This window comes from Arachis hypogaea, chromosome 12, assembly GCF_003086295.3.
Source record: "Arachis hypogaea cultivar Tifrunner chromosome 12, arahy.Tifrunner.gnm2.J5K5, whole genome shotgun sequence".
Lineage (NCBI taxonomy): Eukaryota > Viridiplantae > Streptophyta > Magnoliopsida > Fabales > Fabaceae > Arachis > Arachis hypogaea.
In genome coordinates this window covers 42952070-42960347 of record NC_092047.1, presented here as the reverse complement: position 1 = coordinate 42960347, position 8278 = coordinate 42952070, and the positions used below count along the sequence as shown (strand labels likewise).

Genomic DNA, 8278 nt, shown 5'->3' with positions numbered 1-8278 from the left:
CGTTTGAAGGAGGAGTTGGAGAACGCCCGAGCTGATTACTCCGAGCTCCAGGGGCATCTCGTTGGCAGTGTGAATGCTGCTTACGAGAATCTGAAGGAGCAGGTTTGAATTATTGATCCCGAGGCCGACCTTACTCTTTTTAGCCTGGACAATGTTGTGAGGGATGGTAAGATTGTCCCTGACGACCAAGATGATGACGATGTCGATCCTCCCCCTGTGCCTTCTGCCAAGGTGTCGACTTCTATAGCTCCTCCTGCTAGGATCGTTCGTCCAGAGTTAGATCCTGATTGTCAAATTCTGAATAGGGACGACGGTACAGTAGATGCAGTGCCTTTCCAAGCTCGCCCTCCTTCACTTCAGACTGATGCCGCCGAGCAGTCTTCTAATCTTAGTTGAATTTTCTTGGATATTTGTGTAGATAGCCTGGCTTGTGGGCTTTTAAACTCTTTATTTTGTAGTTTAAATATTTTGCTGACTGTTGATACTCCTTCTGGTTGCTTGTTCAGCAACTTTTGATTTTGAAAAAACAACAAGTAGCTTTCAAGCTTTTGGGCCTGACCCTGAAGCTTGTTATAATATTGTATTTTATATCATGCTTGTTTGCACTTGTCTTGGCACCTTTCTAGGTTTTGAGAATGTTGAAGCCTTGCTGCTCGACCTCTTTGAATTGCTTTTGTGCTTATTGCTTGTAGCTTGGATCCTTTGAGGTTGTGGATGTGTGGATCCTACTTGTATTTCGGTTTTCTGGCTCTTACTTGTATTTATTTCTAGCAATCCATAATCGATTTCTTTATGTTGGTCCTTTTTCCAATTATTTTTGTAGTCCTCTTTTTTGGACCTTTGTCAGGTCTCTTTCAGGGACTACTTTTATAACTTGTTGGTTGTAGGAGATCGACTTCTTTGCGTCGTCCTTTTCCAAGTTATTTTTGTAGTCCTCTTTTTTGGACCTTTGTCAGGTCTCTTTCAGGGACTACTTTTATAACTTGTTTGTGGGAGACCGACTTCTTCATGTCGTCCTCTTCTAAGTTACTTTTGTAATCCTCTTTCTTGGACCTTTGTCAGGTCTCTTTCAGGGATTACTTTTATAACTTGTTTGTAGGAGGTCGACTTCTTCATGTCGTCCTCTTCTAAGTTACTTTTGTAATCCTCTTTCTTGGATCTTTGTCAGGTCTCTTTCAGGGATTACTTTTATAACTTGTTTGTAGGAGGTCGACTTCTTCATGTCGTCCTCTTCTAAGTTATTTTTGTAATCCTCTTTCTTGGACATTTGTCAAGTCTCTTTCAGGGATTACTTTTATAACTTGTTTGTAGGAGGTCGACTTCTTCATGTCGTCCTTTTCTAAGTTACTTTTGTAATCCTCTTTCTTGGACCTTTGTCAGGTCTCTTTCAGGGATTACTTTTATAACTTGTTTTTTGTAGGAGACCGACTTCGTCATGTCGATCTCTTCTAAGTTATAGCAATTCCTCTTTTATAGGGTTGGCCAGACCTCTTTCCAAGGATTTGCTGATAACTTGGGTTGACTCGGTCCAACTTCTTAACGTCGGCCAGTCTTTAAGTTATTATTTAGCAATCCATAAGACCTCGTCAGGTTCTTTTTCCGGATCACTTTCGATAACTTCTTGCATTATTCTGTGTTCATCTTTGCCGATTTGTAGAAGGTGATTTCTATCTTTGTTTGGTCGACCTTTAGATGAATCGCGTTTTCATCTCTATTGGTCTTTATCGTGATCGTGCAGTGAATCTGTTTTTCACTTTCTACCAATCTGTTGCTTTATAATTAGATGATGAATGCTTCAGATTAATGCGTCTTGAGAATTTGTAGAATATCTAAAATATATTTTATTCAAAAGCAAGTGCAAATATATATATGCGGGAGTTTTTCATCCCTTTAAGTCAGATAATTTCTGGATCTCAACTTGGTGCCTCATTAAAAAACCTTTTCAGGAAAAAGAGTGCATCCTATGACGAGATCTTTTACCTTCTCTAGCTATAGTACCTTCTTAGGTTGCAGGCGTGCCATGATCTGGGAAGCTCTCGTCCATCGAGTTCAGACAGTCTGTAGTAGCACTTTCCAAGTACTTCTATGACTCGATAGGGTCCTTTCCAGTTTGCTGTCAACTTTCCTTCTCCGGGTCGAGTTGTTATATCATTTCGGATTAGGATGAGATCATTCTCAGTGAAACCTCTTGGCACTACCCTTTGATTATATCTCGAAGCCATTCGTCGCTTTAGTGCTTCTTCCCTGATTCGGGCACTTTCTTGGATTTCCGGAAGTAGGTCGAGCTCTTCTCTTTGAAGTTGAAAGTTGGCTTCTTCATTGTAGTGGACTACTCTAGGTGACCCTTCCTCGACCTCTACTGGGATCATTGCCTCCACTCCGTATGCTAGTCGAAATGGTGATTCGTTTGTGGTGGAATGTGGCATTGTTCGATATGCCCATAGGACTTGTGGAAGTTCTTCGGCCCAAGCTCCCTTTGCATCTTGTAGTCTCCATTTCAACCCAGCCAATATGACTTTGTTGGCAGCTTCGGCCTATTCATTGGCTTGAGGATGTTCGACGGAGGTGAACTGGTGTTTTATGTTCAAATCAGCTACTAACTTTCTGAAGCCTGCATCTGTGAATTGGGTGTCATTGTCTGTAGTAATGGAATATGGAACCCCGAACCTTGTGACAATGTTCCTATATAGGAATTTCCGACTTCTTTGAGCAGTGGCGTTGGCTAGGGGCTCTGCCTCGATCCACTTTGTGAAATAGTCTACCCCTACTATGAGGAATTTAACTTGTCCTGATCCCTGGGGGAAAGGTCCGAGGAGATCAAGTCCCCATTTTGCAAATGGCCAAGGTGAGGTTACGCTGATAAGCTCTTTTGGCGGGGCGATGTGAAAGTTGGCATGTTTCTGGCATGGTAGGCATGTCCTTACAAACCCTGTAGCTTCTTTTTGTAGAGTTGGCCAATAAAATCCCGCCCGGAGTACCTTTTTGGTGAGAGCTTGTGCTCCGAGATGATTACCACAAATGCCACTGTGTACTTCCTCTAAAACTTCCCTTGTGTTGGAGGTCGGCACACATTTTAATAGTGGTATTGAAATTCCTCTTTTATATAGGGTGTTGTTTATGATAATGTAGTACTGAGCCTCTCGTTTTAACCTCTTTGCCTCTTTTTCATCTGTGGGGAGTGTTTCTGTTTTGAGGTCATTAATTATGGGGGTCATCCATCCTTGATTCTGACTTGTTATGGCTAGGACTTTTTCCTCTTCCGAGATTGACGGGTTCTGTAGCATTTCCTGGATGAGGCTTCTATTGTTGCCCCCTGGTTTGGTGCTGGCTAGTTTTAAGAGTGCGTCAGCTCGGGCATTTTGTTCGCGAGGTATGTGACAGATCTTGTATTCCCCGAGTTGTCCGAGCTGTTCCTTGGTTTTATCCAAATACTTTTTCATGGTGGGATCTTTGGCTTGGTAGCTCCCTGTTATTTGTGAGGTGACTACTGATGAGCGGATAATTTATACGCTTTTTGGTATTATTTTTAGTATGTTTTTAATATATTTTAGTTAGTTTTTATTATGTTTTTATTAGTTTTTAAATAAAATTCACTTTTCTGGACTTTACTATGAGTTTGTGTGTTTTTCTGTGATTTCAGGTATTTTCTGGCTGAAATTGCGGGACCTGAGCAAAAATCTGATTCAGAGGCTGAAAAAGGACTGCAGATGCTGTTGGATTCTGACCTCCCTGCACTCAAAGTGAATTTTCTGGAGCTACAGAAGCCCAATTGGTGCACTCTCAATTGCGTTGGAAAGTAGACATTCTGGGCTTTCTAGCAATATATAACAGTCCATACTTTGCCCGAGATTTGATGGCCCAAACAGGCATTCCAAGTCAGCTCAAGAATTCTGGCGTTTAACACCGGAACTGGCACAAAAGCTGGCGTTTAACTCCAAGAAAAGTCTCTACACATGGAAGCTTCAATGCTCACCCCAAGCACACACCAAGTGGGCCCGGAAAAAGATTTCTGTATTAATTACTGATTTATGTAAACCCTAGGCTACTAGTTCTCTATAAATAGGACCTTATACTATTGTATTTTGATCTTTGATAAGTCTTAAGCTATCTTAGACACGTTTGGGGGCTGGCCTCACGGCCATGCCTAGACCTTGTTCTTATGTATTTTCAACGGTGGAGTTTCTACACACCATAGATTAAGGTATGGAGCTCTGCTGTTCTTCATGAATTAATACAAAGTACTACTGTTTTTTTATTCAATTCACGCCTACTTCTTCTCTAAGATATTCATTCGTTCTTCAACTTGATGAATGTGATGATCCGTGACACTCATCATCATTCTCACCTATGAACATGTGCCTGACAACCACCTCTGTTCTACTAGCAATGGCTTGAATGCGTATCTCTTGGGTTTCTAATCTAAGATTGGAACTTTCGTGGTATAGGCTAGAATTATTGGCGGCCATTCCTGAGATCCGGAATGTCTAAACCTTGTCTGTGGTATTCTGAGTAGGATCTGGGAAGGGATGACTGTGACGAGCTTCAAACTCGCGATTGTGGGGCGTGTGACAGACGCAAAAGGATCAATGGATCCTATTCCGACATGATCGAGAACTGACAGATGATTAGCCGTGCGGTGACAGCGCATTTGGAATGTGGTTTGAATTTGAATGGTGAGGTAGGTGGGGTATTATGAAGGATGGATGTGAGTGGTGAAGAGAATGGTGGGGTTTGATAGGTGAGGAGTTTTTGGGGAAGAGGTATTGAGGTGATTGGTGAATGGGTGAAGGAGAGAGAGGTGGGGTAGGTGGGGATCCTGTGGGGTCCACAAATCCTGAGGTGTCAAGGATTTCTCATCCCTGCACATGTGGCGTGCAAAACGCCCCTTGCTGCCAATCCTGGCATTAAACACCAGGCTGCTGCCCATTTCTGGCATTTAACGCCAACCTCTTGCCCATTCCTGGCGTTAAACGCCAGTCTGGTGCCCATTTCTGGCGTTAAACGCCCAGAATGGTGCCAGACTGGGCGTTTAACGCCCATTCTGCTACCCTTACTGGCGTTTAAACGCCAGTAAGTTTCTCCTCCAGGGTGTTCTATTTTTCATTCTATTTTTCCTTCTGTTTTTGATTTTTCAATTGTTTTTTTTGTGACTTCACATGATCATCAACCTATATAAAACATAAAATAACAAAAGAAAATAGAAATTTAATATAGATAAGTAAAAATTGGGTTGCCTCCCAACAAGCGCTTCTTTAATGTCAATAGCTTGACAGTGGCTCTCATGGAGCTTTACAAATATTCAGAGCAATGTTGGAACCTCCCAACACCAAACTTAGAGTTTGAATGTGGGGGTTCAACACCAAACTTAAAGTTTGGTTGTGGCCTCCCAACACCAAACTTAGAGTTTGACTGTGGGGGCTCTGTTTGACTCTGTATTGAAAGAATCTCTTCATGCTTCCTCTCCATGGTGACAGAGGGATATCCTTGAGCTTTAAACACAAGGGAGTCTTCATTCACTTGAATGATCAATTCTCCTCTGTCAACATCAATCACAGCTTTTGTTGTGGCTAGGAAGGGTCTGCCAAGGATGATGGATTCATCCATACACTTCCCAGTCTCTAGGATTATGAAGTCAGCAGGGATGTAGTGGCCTTCAACCTTTACCAAGACATCCTCTACAAGTCCATAAGCCTGTTTCTTTGAATTGTTTGCCATCTCCAGTGAGATTCTTGCAGCTTGTACCTCAATGATCCCTAGCTTCTCCATTACAGAGAGAGGCATGAGGTTTATACTGGACCCTAGGTCACACAGAGCCTTCTCAAAGGTCATGGTGCCTATGGTACAAGGGATTGAGAATTTTCCAGGGTCTTGTCTCTTCAGAGGTAATTTCTGCCTAGTCAAGTCATCCAATTCTTTGATGAGAAATGGAGGTTCATCCTCCCAAGTCTCATTACCAAACAACTTGGCATTTAGCTTCATGATTGCTCTAAGATACTTAGCAACTTGCTCTTCAGTAACATCTTCATCCTCTTGAGGAAGAATACTCATCAGAGCTCATGAATGGCAGAAGAAAATTCAATGGAATCTCTATGGTCTCCGTGTGAGCCTCAGATTCCCATGGTTCCTCATCAGTGAACTCCTTGGAGGTCAGTGGACGTCCATTGAGGTCTTCCTCAGTGGAGATTACTGCCTCTTCCTCCTCTCCAGGTTCGGCCATGTGAGACGTGTTTATGGCCTTGCACTCTCTCTTTGGATTCTCTTCTGTGTTGCTTGGGAGAGTACTAGGAGGGAGTTCAGTAATTTTCTTACTCAGCTGACCCACTTGTGCCTCCAAATTTCTAATGGAAGACCTTGTTTCAGTCATGAAACTTTGAGTGGTTTTGATTAGATCAGAGACAATGGTTGCTAAGTCAGAGTGGCTTTGCTTAGAATTCTCTGTCTGTTGTTGAGAAGATGATGGAAAAGGCTTGCTATTGCTAAACCTGTTTCTTCCACCATTATTGTTGTTGAAACCTTGTTGAGGTCTCTGTTGATCCTTCCATGATAGATTTGGATGATTTCTCCATGAAGGATTATAGGTGTTTCCATAGGGTTCTCCCATGTAATTCACCTCTTCCATTGCTGGGTTCTCAGGATCATAAGCTTCTTCTTCAGAGGAAGCTTCTTTAGTACTGCTTGTTGCTGCTTGCATTCCAGACAGACTCTGAGAAATCATATTGACTTGTTGGGTCAATATTTTATTCTGAGCCAATATGGAATTCAGAGTATCAATCTCAAGAACTCCCTTCTTCTGAGTTGTCCCATTATTCATAGGATTCCTTTCAGAAGTGTACATGAATTGGTTATTTGCAACCATTTCAATGAGTTCCTGAGCTTCTGCAGGCGTCTTCTTCAGATGAAGAGATCCTCCAGCAGAGCTGTCCAATGACATCTTGGATAGTTCAGACAGACCATCATAGAAGATTCCTATGATACTCCATTTTGAAAGCATGTCAGAAGGGCACCTTCTGATCAATTACTTGTATCTTTCCCAAGCTTCATAGAGAGATTCACCTTCCTTCTGTCTGAAGGTTTGGACTTCCACTCTAAGCTTGCTCAATTTTTGAGGTGGAAAGAACTTTGCCAAGAAGGCATTAACTAGCTTTTCCCAAGAGTTCAGGCTTTCTTTAGGTTGTGAATCCAACCATGTCCTAGCTCTGTCTCTTAAAGCGAAAGGAAAAAGCATAAGTCTGTAGACTTCAGGGTCAACCCCATTGGTCTTGACATTGTCACAGATTTGCAAGAATTCAGCTAAGAACTGATGAGGATCTTCCAATGGAAGTCCATGAAACTTGCAATTCTGTTGCATTAGAGAAACTAATTGAGCCTTAAGCTCAAAGTTGTTTGCTCCAATGGCAGGGATTGAGATGCTTTTCCCATAGAAGTCGGGAGTAGGTGCAGTAAAGTCACCAAGCACCTTCCTTGCATTGTTGGCATTGTTGTTTTCGGCTGCCATGGTTTCTTCTTCCTTGAAAAGCTCTGTTAAGCCCTCTAAAGAGAGATGTTCTTTAGCTTCTCTTCAAGGTCCTTTCAGGTTCAGGATCATCTTAAACAAGTGTGCCTTTATCTTTGTTCCTGCTCATATGAAAGAGAAGAGAACAAGAAAGCAGGGAATCCTCTATGTCACAGTATAGAGATTCCTTGAGGTGTCAGAGGAAAAGAAGAATAGAAGGAGGAGGTATATAGAAGAGAATTCGAACATATAAAGAAGGAGGGAGTTCGAATTGTACCTTGAGGAGGAGTGTTAGTCCTTTAAATAGAAGGATGTGAGAAGAGGGGAAGAATTTTTGAAAATAAATTAAAAAGATTTTGAAATAATTAAAAGAAATTTGAAAATTTGATTGAGATTTTCGAAAATTAAGATTGGGAAAGAAATTAAGTGATTTTTGAAAAAGATTTTGAAATTAGAAATCAAAAAGATATGATTAAGAGTTAATTTTGAAAAAGATGTGATTGAGAAGATATGATTGAAGATCAAATTAAAAAGAGAAAGTTTTAAAATTAAAGTTGATTACTTGACTAATCAAGAAATTAAAAGATATGATTCTTAAAATTTAAAATTTGATCCTTTCTTAATAGGCAAGTAACAACTTGAAAATTTTGAAGTAAATCTTTAATTATAACATGGATTTTCGAAAATAAAAAATGGAAAGAAATTGATTTTGAGGAGATATGATTGAAAGATGTGATTTGAAAAAGATTTGATTTTGAAAAATTATGAAGATTTGAAAAAAATCTA

General features: G+C 41.0%; 1 non-coding gene across 1 annotated transcript; it reads left to right on the top strand.

Annotated features, from left to right (window-relative positions):
- Positions 1-6985: 6985 nt before the first annotated feature.
- On the top strand, positions 6986-7093 carry LOC112731551 (small nucleolar RNA R71). The gene has a single exon (XR_003167324.1). It is a non-coding gene; the product is annotated as a small nucleolar RNA R71 (small nucleolar RNA).
- Positions 7094-8278: the final 1185 nt, after the last annotated feature.